This window comes from Falco peregrinus, chromosome 1 (genome assembly GCF_023634155.1).
Source record: "Falco peregrinus isolate bFalPer1 chromosome 1, bFalPer1.pri, whole genome shotgun sequence".
NCBI classification, from domain to species: Eukaryota; Metazoa; Chordata; class Aves; order Falconiformes; family Falconidae; genus Falco; species Falco peregrinus.
Window position 1 is genome coordinate 113,668,596 of NC_073721.1, and position 14,345 is coordinate 113,682,940.

The 14,345-nt window shown below is 56.6% G+C and overlaps 1 long non-coding RNA gene across 4 annotated transcripts in view; it reads left to right on the forward strand.

The window, feature by feature from the left end:
* Nucleotides 1–12,571, forward strand: part of LOC114013289 (uncharacterized) — a 121,381-nt gene extending 108,810 nt beyond the window's left edge. For 2 of the 4 annotated variants that reach the window (XR_008745430.1, XR_008745431.1), the window contains exon 3: nucleotides 3,392–6,487. This is a non-coding gene — a long non-coding RNA (uncharacterized LOC114013289). Of the gene's footprint in view, nucleotides 1–3,391; nucleotides 6,488–12,274 lie in introns of those variants that run through there. The other 2 variants (XR_003556190.2, XR_003556187.2) reach the window with 2 other exon arrangements.
* The last annotated feature ends 1,774 nt before the right edge of the window (nucleotides 12,572–14,345 follow it).

Sequence of the window (14,345 nt, forward strand, 5' to 3'; positions counted from 1 at the left end):
AGAGGTAGCAACAAGCTGCTTTCCGCTGTATTCAATGGGCAAAGCCTTGCTCTAAAGGAGCTGGAGCATCTCCCACTGCACACCGCCCACCCGCAGAGGAAGCCAGGAGAGAAGGCTGCATTTTCCAGAAGGTGTTTCAGCTTGGACACTCTCACATTGCTCCTTTGAAAGAGGAATGTAATCAAGCTCCTTATTCAAGCAAATCTCCCAGCATAGCTCCACCTAAGTGCAAAGGGAGTAAGGATTCACAAAACAGTCCAAGATGAGCCAGATTTCTGTTTATTTGCCTGTTGTCTTCTCTCCTACTGAATAAGCATGGGCAACACTAGGGAAACCATGTCATTCATAAAGTGGATGGATGTCCTTGAAGCTGTTCAGCTCCTTCTTGAGGAAAATGCACAACCTGTGTCTTACACTCAGATGGATTCACTCACTTGTGGAATTTATCCCTTGATACCGTTGTCTGACACAGGCTTTCCTTCACACACACATCTGCAGACAGCAATTTCCTATTACAGATGCTGCCCATCACCTCCATGTTCCTTTCTTCCACTCACAAGGAATTCAGATGTAGGCACTTCAGAGCAAACTGGGATAGCCAAGGGACTCTGGCCCCAGCTTGTCTGCGGTTGAGCCTAGACCCGAAGGAAAGGCCTTGCCGAGAGGGCAGAGGCTGGCCAGCAGGCCTGGCCAGCACCCACGCCACGAAGGCCAAAGGCATGCTACACAACAGAGCCCTTTCCTCCTGGCTGCATTTTCCTGGTGCTCCCTGGCAGTGCTCCTCACAGACAGAAAGGGGAACAATGCTAATGATGAGGGGCAGTCCCCATAGGGACGTGAGGTGGCTGAAACCTCCAAAAATTCAGCCCAAAGCAGCATGCATGCTTCCAGGCAGATGGGAGCTAATGTTGTCAGCTGCACTGTGCAAGAGCAAGAGGGAAAATGGAAAATTAAGGGAATGTGAACTCCTGGACGTTTCAAATCCTCCCTGGATTTGCTGGGCAATGTCCGCTTGCTCCTTCGTGGCTGGAGCAGATGAGTTGGGCCTCTGGGGGCTCTCGAAGAGCCTGTGTTGGCCCCACATGCTAAGATGCACTCTCCAGTGAAGTCTGTCTCCTCAATAAAGGAGAAGATGGAGACATCTGCTGGGAAGCTGTCAGGTTTATTAGATACATGAGGGTTTGGGGACGGAGCAGCAAGAAGATCTCAAGGAATCTGAGCTCAAAGAAATAAAGGCAACTTCAAAAGGCACAAGCAGACCAGCAGTATCGCTTAACAACAATAATTTTTTGCTGGCAATACAATTGAAAACACCTGAGAATCAAATCAGGATTCAACCTATCCCCCTGCCTGGAATTGCAGCTGCTATTGATTCTGGGCGCTAGATCTTAGGAAAGCTCCTCTGTAAACTCCTGACACTGGCCATTACAAGCGATCCCAGATGTGGAAGGATTTATGGGATCCCCACACTTTAAAATATGAGCAGATTAAAGACTGTGTGAATTCTCAAGCTAGAGGGAGATAGCGCTCGGCTGCTCCGCTCTCCTCGGTGCCAGGGTGTCACAGCAGTGCCACTGGCTGGCAGGGACACAGTGGCCTCAGCCTGGGGACCATGGAGCTGTGGCAGCTCATGGAGTGCCCCGAGGCATCCACAAATGTGGACTGGGAAAAAGACTTCTATAAATGCTGTATTGCAATCTATGTGAAATGGCTTAGCATCTCTATCAGGAAATGGAGTGCACATCACAAGTCACCTGCAGTTAATAGTCCTTACCCAGGAGAGCTCTTTCTCATGACTTGAACTACCTCGCATGGCACAGAGGCATGTCATGGCAAGAGGCGTGACCCCTTTGTCACCCACTGGAGGAGCCCGGGTGCTGGGACAATGCTGTAACCCGCTGGAGTTCCCACATGCTCCGCCTCAGCATTGTGACTTTTCCTTTCAATTTCATCCCACAGCTCCCATCCAGGGATCCTGTGGCAGAAATGGGAAGGCTGAAGGACGGAAACAGTATTTGTAGCCTTTGAAAAGCAAAAAAAAACCCAAAAACTGGTCCACCTTCCACCCAGCTCAGTTCCCCTAATACCATGGAAACAATTTGCATTGACTCAAGTTAGGATGAAATCAGCCCCTTCATGCTGCCAGAATAAATGAGGCTGTTTGCACTGGTAAATACCAGGTCAGCTGCCTCCAGAGAAGGTAGCTTTTCTTCTGTGGCAAAAGGCAGGAGTGTATCTCCTCACTGTGTATACCTGTCAGTATCACTGCAAACAGCAGCACAACTAAAGGCAGGTTGAGGCCATACAATTTCCTTGTTATTTGTCTTTAACAAAACACTAGTCTTTAAAGTAATTAAAACTGACCTGCTTGGAAAGCTGGGTGCGCAGCCATTTGGAGGGGTTTGATTTTGGACAGTGAGTACAGCAAAGCTAGCTGCCAGCTTGTGTTCACACACATCTCCGAATTGTCTGTGAGGTCTCAAAACTAATGATCAATATGTTGTCTGTGGTGGTAAACAGACATTTTTAAAAGGTTCCTGCTTCATAGTCCACAGAAGAATTTGATTTCCATGCCTATTAAATAATGATAGATTTTATGACAGCAAATGTAAGATCTATCATGTGACTGGGATTAACTTTTGCTGATAATCCAATATCTGACCCTGTAGCAAAGTAACTAGTGCTTTGCATCTCTGGTGCAGCATCCATCCCTCTTTTGCAGCCTGAGCTTAGGGCAGTCTCCCCGGCTGGATCTTCCCTTTCCCCAGCACCTTACCAGGCTGCTGCCAACTTGTCCTGGGCAAGGGAGAACAAGTGAGCACAAAAATACACCACCAGCCCCTGCATTTCTAAATAACTGGAGGATGAGGGTGGGAGGGAAGCTACCCAGATATGCAGGATCATTCCGGAACATGATTTCCTGTTCTTGTGTCTAGGGATTGATGTCAAGTCCCTGTTCACTCTCAGGTAATGACAACCCAGTTATTCCCATACTTTCTTGACACACCTAGCACGATATGAGCCTTCACCTTATCGTGGCACACTCTGTGCTCAGGCAGGGCGCTGTTGCGTGGGGCTGTGAGCCCTGGCTGTGAGGTGGCACAGGGTGCCAGCCTGAGGGGGGTACCAAAATGCCAGCACACCCTTCCTTAAAGAACTTCACTTTTTGCTAGCAGGTGAGAGACAGAGTCAGAATAAGTAACCATAAGCTTCTCATTAACAAATTAACAGAGCTCAAAACCAGAAAGGCAGCTTCCCAAGGCCTGACCCATTGGGTGAGTGGCACAGCTGCCATACAAATGCTTTAAAACTGCCAGACAAGCCCAGCTGAGCTGTTTGAAGCCCCACAGACCCCTGCACCACTGAGCGACATTTTCTTTTGCTCCTCCAGCCTCCAAGGTGAATACCTTGTAAAATTGTTCCAGCCAAGGGTGCCAAACAGCTGCTCAAGCCCTTCAGAAAAACCAAGGCTCTGCAATCATTAACAAGTACTTGTGACATGCTGCCTCATTGAAAGAGAAAACTACTCCCCTTCAGCAGCAAACGGTAAGTGTACCAAACAAGAAAACTTATCAGATGTTGATGTCATGAGGGGTATATAATCTGTCCTCAGAAATAAGGCCATGGGGGTTCTCTTAGTAGCTACTATCCTACTGGAATGATAAACATGAGCTTGCATGAGGCGGAGGAGCCAGTTCCCGTTGAAAGTGGAAACTCATTCTTCGTCACCCTAATCCCAAGTCAGGAGTCTCTCCCTCTCTGAATATATGTGAAATCTGCTCCAGGACAAACAGCGCTGGTGTTGGGTGGTGTGACCAGAGACCCTCTCAGAGCTGGAGCACAGTGTTAGCATCCTCCTAGCCAGAGCAATGCTGTGTCTCTGCATCCACTTAGCTTCTTAGCATGCCCAAATCGAGAAGGCCATCAGGGAGGCTCTCAGAAATGAGTCAAACACTACAAGATCCCCCCCTTTTGCACTCACTCAGCTCCCCTGAGAGAGGAAGGAGCAGGGAATGGGATGCTCAGATTGCCCCAGCCACTTCTGGGGCAAACATTTACTTTAGATTAAGTGGCATGTAAAGAAGAGTGGAGCCTTCTCTGGCTGGCTGAGGGTTGATAGTTAAATATTTATAATGTCCAAATTAGCATAGTGAAAGCTCAATTCATCAATTTGTTCTGGTCTGTTTGTAAGAAGGGGAAGGGGTATCAGGCACCCCGCAGGAGATGCAGCCGTAGGTGGGCAGGGCACGCATTCTGCCTCCATCAGGGCTCCACAGTGTGGCTCCCTGCTGGCACCGAGACCTGTTGCCCTGGCTTAGCCCTTTGGTGGGGTTCGGGAAGAGGCTGGCCACGGGGGCAGGGCTGTGGGGATCTCTCCTCTTCTCCAAACCCAGTGCCAGGGGAGCAGCCCCAGGCCGCCAGGGGGGCTGCAGGGAGCAGCACGGCCAGGCAACACCAGCCTGGGGCTGCCCACACGGGGGCCGAGGAGGGTGCGGGATGCCCTGGAAGGGTTAAGGCTTTTCAGGCCAAAATCCCCCAACAGAAGGCAGGGTCAGCTTCGGAGCTGAAATCTAAGTGCTAATGACGGATGCCCTTCACCCCTCCGCTGCCTGCAAAGGAGAGTGCCCTGGATGAGCTGGGGCCAGAGAGCATTTAACATTTGAACTTTTTCTCGTCTGCAAGGCAGCAGGCCGTTGTGCACAGGGTCGCTGACCCCCAGCCCCGCTCCCCACAGCCCCTCAGCTGCCTCCCAGCCCTAATTGAATGACAGATGGTCAGCGGCAGGGAGAGGGCAGGAGCAGGGCCCCACGTCCCTGGCGGTCCTGCCCACACACCCCCCGCGCCGGCTGCCCCCGAGGCTGCGTGGCACCACTGCCCAGCCCAGCACATCGATGGGGACAGGGCAGCGGGCAGGGCTGGGCGTGGGGTGCTGCACTGTGGAGCCCTGGGGGGCCAGCCCAGCCCCAGCACCTCACCCATTCTTCCCATCCCTCTGCCATGCAACAGAACATCACTACATCCGTGATACCAGACCGGGACGGAGTGGCCAAGGCCTCCCGCTGCTCCTGGCAGTGCCAGAGCCGGGGAAGGCGAGGAGCTGGGCTGAGCCGCTGGGATGTGCGGCAGCCGCAGGGAGCCCAGGTACTGTGGCCAGCCCCTTCCCCTGCCTGCTCTCTCCCCCTGCCATGCCTCAAGCCGGGGGTGCTGGACATGTCCTGCCCTGAGTGGAGGATGCCACAGGTGACAGCAGGGGCCTTACTGCAACCGCACAGGGGCCTGTGGAAGTGGCCCTTGGTGGGGCCAGAGCCTGCCCCTGCCTCCTGCCCGCCGCCCTGCTGACTGCCTTCCAGGCAGAGCCAGGCAGGCCTGGGTGGCCCTGCGGGGGCAGGGGCTGTGCCCCCCAGCTGCCGAGCGCAGCCCCCACTGGAGCCCGCTGTCCCTTTAACAGGGAGCCGTGATTCCCACAATTACTGGGATTACAAGGGAAAGGGTTATCGATTTGCAGCCTGCACTGTGTGATCAGCGCCCGGGAGGCCCCCCCCGGCCCACCTCTCCTACTGTAAGCACGAAACCATTTATAAATGTTTTATTTCACTGATCGCCTCACCCTGGCTGCATAATAATAACCCCAGCAGCGCAGAGATATATTCTCTCCACTCCCCCTTTCCCCGCGCCCGCAGCCTGCAAAAGGCACCAACGTGATATGCAGCAGCCCCTGATTTGTGTGTATGTTTTAATTACCGCCGGAGAAACCTGTACACAAGCATAAAAAAGGGTGAGGGAAAAGGAGAGCAGGCCCAGACGGCGCAGGCAATGGCAGCCTAATGCACCGCTGGCTGACAGCGACTTCCGCTCAGGCACCTTCTCCAGATCGAACCCTTCGATTGTAACTGAACCAATTTGCATACTGATTCCTCTCATAGCCTCCCGATCCATAACCAGCCAGGCAGCTATTCAAATGCAAGTAGCATCCCTAAATGCAAGGCTAGACTGACCAAAATGCGCTGTCCAACAAGCAGAAGGAGAAGGAAAAAAAAAAAAAAAAGGCCTTGATTATTATTTCTATTTTTTGTTCCTTTTAACCTTTAAAAGGTTTAGCTGGAAGCTGTTTGTTTATGACTGGGGATGTAAGGGAGAGAATTGATCCTGGACTGGACTTAAAGATGGAGCAAAATGGGGCGCTGGAGAGATTTTTCGTTGTGGGGGTTTTTGGTGTGGTGTTTTTTTGGTTTTTTGGGGTTTTTTTTACTTCCTATTTTTATTTTTACCAAAGCCACAAACTGAGGCTCTCTGGGGGGGAAAGAGGGTCTGTCCTCTCTCCCACTCCCCACCTCCACCAAAAGCAGCTCAGCTCCTGCAGACCCGGGGAAGACACAAAGTGCTGGCAATGCTTCTGCCTCTGGTGCGTGTTGGGCTGATGAAGAACGTGTAATTCTGGCTGTAAATTCTTCCGTTTAAGTTGGTCCAATAAAAGATCTCTCCTACACCTTGTGAGGGTTTGGTGCTTTATTTTTTAACGGGACTGGCGTGGCAGCCACGGCAGTTGCTTTTTTTTTTCTTCTTTTTCTTCTTTTTCTTCTTCTCGTTCTCATTTGAAATTATGCAGATAGATTTTTTTTTTTTTTATGATTTTTCTCCTCCTAGGGGGCAAACCTAGGAGGTGAGCCCGCAGCGGATGCCCGTCCCGGCGGCGTGCGGCGGACGGCGCGGTAAGCGTGCCCAGCGGGGCACGGAGCGGGCGGAGGGCCGCGGGCGGGGCGGGGCGCAGCGGCCGCGGGCGCGCAGCGGGCGCGCAGCGGGGCGGGCCGGCGGCGAGCGGGGGCCGCAGCCTGCCCCGCGCCCGCGGAGCGGGGTTCGGGCGAGCGAGGGAGGGAGCCTTGTCCGGCGCCTCCGCGCCCGCGGAGCCGCTGCCGCTCCCCGGCGTGGGGCCGCGGCTGGGACCGGCTCGTTCGCCGCCCGCCGCCGGGCCCCTTCCCACCGTCCGCGCCCGCTCCGCCGCCGCGCAGCCCGGCGCAGGCAGCGGCCGCAGCCCGCCGGCGCGTCCGAGGCGAGAGCGGTCCCGGAGCTCCGGCAGCCTCCATGTTTGGGGCTGCTCCTTGCTAAATTCAGCGTGAATGGCCCCGAAATCGATCCCGATAATTTCCTGCTAACCAGGGCCCCGCTTGTGCTTTAGTCGGGATGGAGAGCGGTACCACGGCTCTCGCGGATCGGGGGAATCGATTGCGGGCTGGTTTCTCCGCAGGTTCGTGCGCTGTAGAGACCGGTCGCACGGATGCCTGAGCGTGTGTCCGCCGTGTCGCTGTACACAGGAAAAAATGATGGGGAGACGGAGATACTTTATTATTTAGCGACAGCTAAGGGAAAGGTTTTAGATGCCGTGGAGCGGGCTGGCTCCGCGTCTCTCTAAAATTCCCATTTGCCTCGGGCTACGACCTGTTATTTGACCTTTAGACACCCCCGAAGATGGCAGTTTTCCTTTCAAAATAGTAACAGAGCGGAGCGGTGGCTGCGCCGAGCGGAGCCGGCCGCGGGGGCGCGCAGACCTCCGGGGTATGAGGCGGGAGCAGGGGGGAGCCCGGGGGGACACGCGTTCATTCCGGCTTCATTTGAAGACATTTGATGGTTGTAGATCTTTCTCTGGTTTGTTGCATCACCACAGCTCACCCCTTAAAACAGTAATTCAAGATGTAAGTAAAAGTGTTTTCATTTTTATTGATCCCGCTAACATCTTTCATTACCCAACACGTAACCACAACAAATGATTGCTCATTTGATACGGAGAATTTTATCGACGCTCTCCCCGGTCGGGGCGCGAATCCTAAATCCCGGCGGCGCGAGAAGCGGAGAGGCGCGGTGCTGCGCGGCCGCGGAGCGGGGCAGCTGGGCGCTGCCTGAGCCCCGCGGGCCCCGGCTCCGTGCCCGCCGGCCCTGTCGCTCCCGGGGCCGCTGCCGGGGTGCCCGTTGGCGGGGCCGGGCGGGGAGGGCAACGCACCCCCGCCTGCGCCGGGCCCGATGGCGCGCACGGGGCCGTCCCGGTGCCGCGGCGTGCAAGGGCTGCCCGCGGGGGGGGGTGTGCCCGGCCGCCCCCGCCCGTCGATTTCGTTCCCCCGCAACCAAACCAACAAGTAGCGGGGCGGGGGACCGGCCCCGCCGCCTTGGCAGCGCTGGGCGGCCAGCCCGTCCTCTCGCCGTCCCTTTGGCTTTCCCCCTTTTTTCCCCAGAACGCCAAATAAATAATTAAAAAAAAAAAAGGGGGGGGGGGGGGAGGGGGGTGCATTTTGCTTCAAAAAATGCAAAGAGAATTCAACAGACCTGTGCGGTTAATAGGGGACAGCAGGCGATTCGAAAGGGCGGGTGCTGTTTCATTTACACGGTGCCTTTCAGCTACCGGCGTGAAAGGTTTTACGGCCATCAAATAAATGCTACTATTTTAACTCTCTTTGAGAATATTATTTTTGTCCTTAATACTAGAATGGAAGGCAAGTTTATGAGGGAGAGGCTCGAATAATTGGTTTCGATGCAAGAGACCTACAGTGAAATTAAACTAGGTGGCTCCTTTATTAAATGATTTTCGGTCTTCTCTGGTTTTATGAAAATAAAAGGCAGCACTTTGTCATTTTTAACAATGTAAGTAGCCAATAAATCTAATTTTCACATTGATTTCTGTAGGAATTAAGTGATATCTACACTATCTGCTGTGAATTGTTTTTGGAAACAAGTGCGAGTTTCTCCTGGCGGAAGCTGTTTCTAAAAATAATAATTTGAAAATTTTAAAAAAAAAAAAAACCTGCTTAAAGACAGCAGCTTTTCAAAGCATTGAAAAAATGTTACCTATGAGCTTGACTGTGCATATCTGAGACGGTATCTAGACAAAGCATTTTATAAAATGTGTGAAGACAGGCACTGGAGAGCATTGTGCGGGAAAATGTCTAATAGGAATTAATTAGAGCGGGGAACAGCTTATGGAGCCCTGGGTCTGGCACCCGGGTAAGGGGAGCAAAAAAGGAGAAAATGAAAAGGAGGGGGGGAGGAGGAAAAAAAAAAAAGAAAAAAAGAAGAAAAAAAAAAAAAGATGAGCGACTATATTCGCTCATACATGTAACTAATAAAGACCTCAGCCCAGAAACCCAGGGCGCTGCGAGCAGCCCTGCCTGATTAAAATGTGTCCCTGCCTTAATTGATAACTCAGGGCCACGTGCTGCCTGCGCGGGCAGGTGCCCTTCCCGGGGGCTGGCGGAGCGTCACCTCGGAGCCACCGGCGGGGCTTTTAATAGCACCTTTCCCTAAATAATAAACCAGATTAATAGTGTTCGCTGGAGTGCTATTGATCCCTATTGTGTTACCGTGTGTGTATTTGAATACCCGCGGCTGGCGCAGGGCAGGAGGCTCCGTTTGGTTTCGGGGTACCGCGGGGGAGCGGGAGGGACCCCGCCGCCCCGGGGCCGGCCCGCTGCGGGCGACACAGCCGGGGCCGCGGGAAGGGCCCCGGGCCCCGACGGCAGGTGCTGCCCCACGAGCGGCAGGGCCCGGGCCGGCCTCGCGTGCCCGCAGTGCCCGTGGGCAGCAGCTCCAGGCCTGGGACGCGCCCCCCCTCCCCCTTCCTCCCGTTCCCCTTAGCTCTGCCCCGGCCAAGCAGGGCCGCCCGTGCCGCGGGGGGAGGCTCCGCGGGCCGCCGGCCGGGCCGGGCTGGCCGTGGGTGTCCCCGGGGAGCGGGTCCTTCCCACCCCGCGGGGTGTTCTCCCGCGGGCTTCCCAGGGCACCCTCGCAGGAGCTGAGGCACGGGGCGCACACCGCCGCGGCCGCCACCGCGTGGGTCACGCGTGAATCCCTCCCCCCACCCCGGGGCCGCCCCGGCGATGGGCTGCGCCAGGCCGGTCCCAGCCTGCCTCCGAGGCGGCGGCGGAGGGTTCAAACGCTTCAAACTATCAGAAGTCATTTATCCGGTTTCATAAATAATGTCCTTATTATCTGCAGCCTCCTTAATTCATGCTCCTGTCCGCTTGATTGCGGGGTTTCAGCAGATAAAAAGTTTATAAGTTGGTCGGGTTCTTGTTTTCCTTTTTCCATCATTAACATCATTAATATAAGCTATCAATAACCCTGTCGTTTGGAGCATAGCTTCACAGTATTGATCTGCGCAGCTATTCATCTCTGCCATAGAAGACACGGAATAATTTTCGCATTACAGTAGCTTGGATTTGCTTTTAATTCATATTTAAAGCTGCAACTGGCTCTGCGGAGCTCTCTGCGAAAGACTAGAGGCGCCTAATTAATAATAAGTTAGAAACGAAGGAAGGCACCAGCGGATAAATAATTAATACAGACATCTCTGTCTCTTTGAATATTGCTACTTTAAAAATTTAGACTTACCAGGGCCATACTGTAAGTCTGCAAGTTATATTGAGGAGATGATTTAAGAAAGCTATTTTTTTCCTGAAATACAATGCTAAATTATTTACGGTGTTTTTGCAATCTTCCATAAGTTCCTTCATTAACAAGCGCTGCGGTTTGCTCCGGGGGGTGAGGGAGAGCGTGGCTGCCGGGAGGGAGCGCGGCGGCTCGGCCGGGGCAGCGCCCTGCAGCCCGCGGGGCTCCCGGTGCCCCGCTCCCCGCTCCATCTCCCCCGGCCCGGGCAGGCATCCGCCCCGGGGGGGCTCCAGGGGAGCCGAGGGGGACCCCCGCGCCCTGGGGCGGGCGGCGGGAGCTGCCTGGCAGGCGGGGAGGGAGCGCGGCCGCCGCGCTGCCGCCGCCCGGGTGCGGGGGGCAGCCGGGACCCCCCCGGCAGCCGGGCACCCGCAGCGAGCCCCTGCGGCGCCCCAGCTTCCCCTGAAGGCGGCCCTCCCCCCCTGCCCCGGCCGGAGCAGCCCTCTTTTCTCTGCCTGCCCCCGACAGATGTGTATGTTTTTGTCACCAAGCAAGTTTCCAAGAAGCTCGACAGGGGAAAGTCTGGAAAAGTTAATCCCCCCCGGCAGCTGTTGGCTTTGGGAGCCTTCGAGCGTCACCTTTGACACGCTCCCCCGTGCGAGGGGACCCGGGTGCCGCAAGCTGTCACCGCGCAGGAGGCGCGGGAGAGCCGCGCATGGACGGGAAGGCGCGGACGGCGGCAGCGCGCACGCACGCCATTTAAAAAAAGTAGTTAAAATTTTAGAAGAAAAGAGAGGGAAAATAATAACAATAAATAATAAAAAAAAAATGCACCAAACCAAAACCAACTCTGCCCGGTGCTCTCCGGCACGGTGTGGTCGCTGCCCCGGGCCGGGCCGCCCCGTCCGGGCGAGTCCCGCTGCCCGTGCGGTGTTTGCTGGCGTCAGGCGGGAGATTACGGCCGTTTCATGGTGTCATTATCTCGGATTTAAAAAGCACACACACGCAACGCAATTCAAACAAGCAAAGTTGCGTTTTAAGTCCGCTCCGAGTATCTGCTGATCAAATAAAGACTTAAGGGCGGTAACGATTATTCTGTTAAATATATGGTACTTGACTGCACAAGCAGTAATTGATTAGCGCACCGAAATGATCTCCCCGGCGCTCCCCCCTCCGCCGGCGGGGCGGGAGGCTCCGCGGGGGGACCGTGCCGGGGTCCGCGCCGAGGGGAGCCCACGGCCGGGCACCCCCGACGGCCGGCAGCAGGGGCGGTGTGCGGCCTCCCGGGCCCGGGCCCCTGCGAGCCCGTCGGGGGGTCCCGGGGCACCCTGCGGCCGAGCCGGGCCCGGGCGCCGTCGGGGAACCGCGGCCCGTCGATCCTGCGCTGTCCTCCGCACTGGCGGCTTTTGCTCACCAGGGCCGCTTCATCGTGGGGATGCCCCCAGAAAGTAACGGGGAAAAAATAAAAAAAAAAAAAGCTGCGCGTAGGACTGGGGGGAGGTGGGTGCGAAGCTACGGCCGTTCTTTTCTAAGGTTCGAGATTGAACCCCGACAGAGGCCGGCATGTCACAGGACTCTCCAAATTGTGCAGGGTTGGCTTTACCCTCCTTTCTTGAAGAAAAATTTGATGCTGTAATTTCCTACAAACTCGGGGGAATAACTTGTATTCGCTATGATGTTTGCTTTGGTAACCAATCGCTAAACGCGTGGAGATAAAATATTTTTAATTACACTGTAAATTGTATACAGATACTGATAATGAAGAAGATGACAACGTTTCGATTAGATCCGTGGCACCACTGGCGTTGGCCTGGGAAACAATCACAGCCGATAATTTTGTTTTATTTTATCCTAAACATTTCCTGAGATCATTGATGAGGTTTCGGGTCTCTTTTTTCTTCATTCGCAGATGCACCTTTCCCCAGCTGTCCCTCGCTGTAAGAAATGGAGACACTGCTAACGTTAATGTAACAAAAATTCAGAGAGATGTGGAAGCGTTTAGGGGTGGAGGAGTGACCGGGGAGGTAGGAACTGTGCGGGATCTGTACGCATTTTTTAGCGCAAAATAAAATACTGAGGAGCTTCGTGCACCCAGGGAAAATGAACGGAGGAGAGCAACGGATGTCTTTGGGAGACGCGGTTCTACGGCTCTGAAATCTTACAAATATGTACGTGTGTGTGTGTGTGTATTAATTGCAGAAAACAGATAAACCCGCCGTGGAAATTCTGATTTTATAGAGAAAAAAAGCTCACGATGCTCGCTTCTAGGGCCGTCCACCCAACATGTTTAGTACATAGCTGTGATTTTAGAAGTTTCCTGCCAGTTTGCCCTACGTCTGGGGCTGTTTCTGGCTGACCGACCGCACACACACCCGCACAGGCTGCGCACACGCAGCCACGCACACGTACATGGCCGGTCCCGGACAGCGGCCCCCACGCCGGTCTCCCAGGGCACGGTCCTCCGTGAGCACCCCACGGGGGACCGCGACGTACGGCCGTGCCTGGGCGAGAGGCGGGCAGCGGGTGGTCGCCCGCTCACCTGCGGGGCTCACTGCGGGCGGCTGCGGGGCGGGGGTGCGGGACGACGGGCACGACACCACCACTCGCATCCCGTGGGGAGGACACGCGTGTCCCCGCCGACGGCCAGGGCAGGAGCGGAGTGAGGCCGGGCTCCGACGGCGGGGCTCCCAGCCCAAGCCCCTCCGCGCCCCCCGTTTCAGGCGCTACCGCGGGACTTCCAGCTCCAGGAGCGGAGCCGAGCGGAGCCGATGAAGCAGCGAGGCCCCCGGGGCTCCCGGGCGGTGCGCTAGCCCTCGCACGGGGGGGAACCTCCGCAGGCCTTGGCCGTGAAGTGTGGGCAACAGCTCCCCGAGAAATAACCCCGGGGTTTAATTTCACCTGGCTCCCAGGCTGACTCTCCCCCCAGGACCCGTTACAGCCGCTGCTCCTGCAGCCCGCATTCCCCGTGGGGCTGGTGGCCCGCTAGCAGCGGGCTCCGGGCTCCCAGCAGGGAAGGCCCCTCAGAGCTTTAGGCGAAGCGAAGGAAGGGTGACGGACCCCCGTTACCGGCTCGGCACGGGTCGCGCCGGGGAGCCGCGCAGGGGAACGGTGTGCTCTCGCTCCGCGTCCCACCGGCGGCGGCTCGGCCGGGGCAGGTGCTCCAGCCCTGTCTCCCTCTCCATGCCAAAGACGCCCGGCCTCCGGGGCGAGCCCCGCCGCGGCAGGGACCTGCTTGCTGTCCCCGGGCCTCGCCGGGGCGAGGGGCCCAGACGGCTCCGCAGGGCGCGCTGGAGCTCCCGCGGGCCCCGACGGCGGAGCGGGGGGAAGCGGCGGCGGCCGGGGCGGCCTTTGTGCGCTGCCCGCCCGGTGCTCCCGGCGGCGGCCCCGCCGCTCTCCCGCGGCGAGCCCCGTCCCTCCCGCCGCTCGGCTCCGCGCACACGCTGCACTCTGCCCGGCGTGGTTCGTTATTGTTAATGGGCGAACAATAGGCACATCTGCCCTTTCTTCCAGCATAAAGGCACCTTAGCTAACGAGGGGGGCTGGCGGGTGGGCTTGCTTTTTCTTTCTCCTCCTCTTTCTTTTGGGGGAAAAAAAATAAAAGAAAACCAGAGGCACGTCCGGCTGCTGGGCTCTTCGGGGCATATGCTCGCCTTGCACCGCCGGGCACTGGCCCCGGGCCGCTCGGCGTCCCCGGCGGGGGCTGGAGGGGGGGGTCCCTCCCCATCGCTTTGCCTGGTTGGACCCAGCGGGATCTCGGGCGGCGACGGGGGGGGGGGAGGGGTGGAACGACACACACGACACGGGACGACAGCTTGAGGGGGTGGGGGGGGGACGAGAGCTGAGGCGCAGGGGGGTACCCCGGCTGGACCCGGGACGCAGCGCCGCGGGGCTCCCGGCTCCCGTGCCCAGGCCAGGTAACGGGAAGTTTCCCTGCAGGGGAGCGATCCCCGGGCCGGTGGGCGTGCGGGACACGGCGCGGG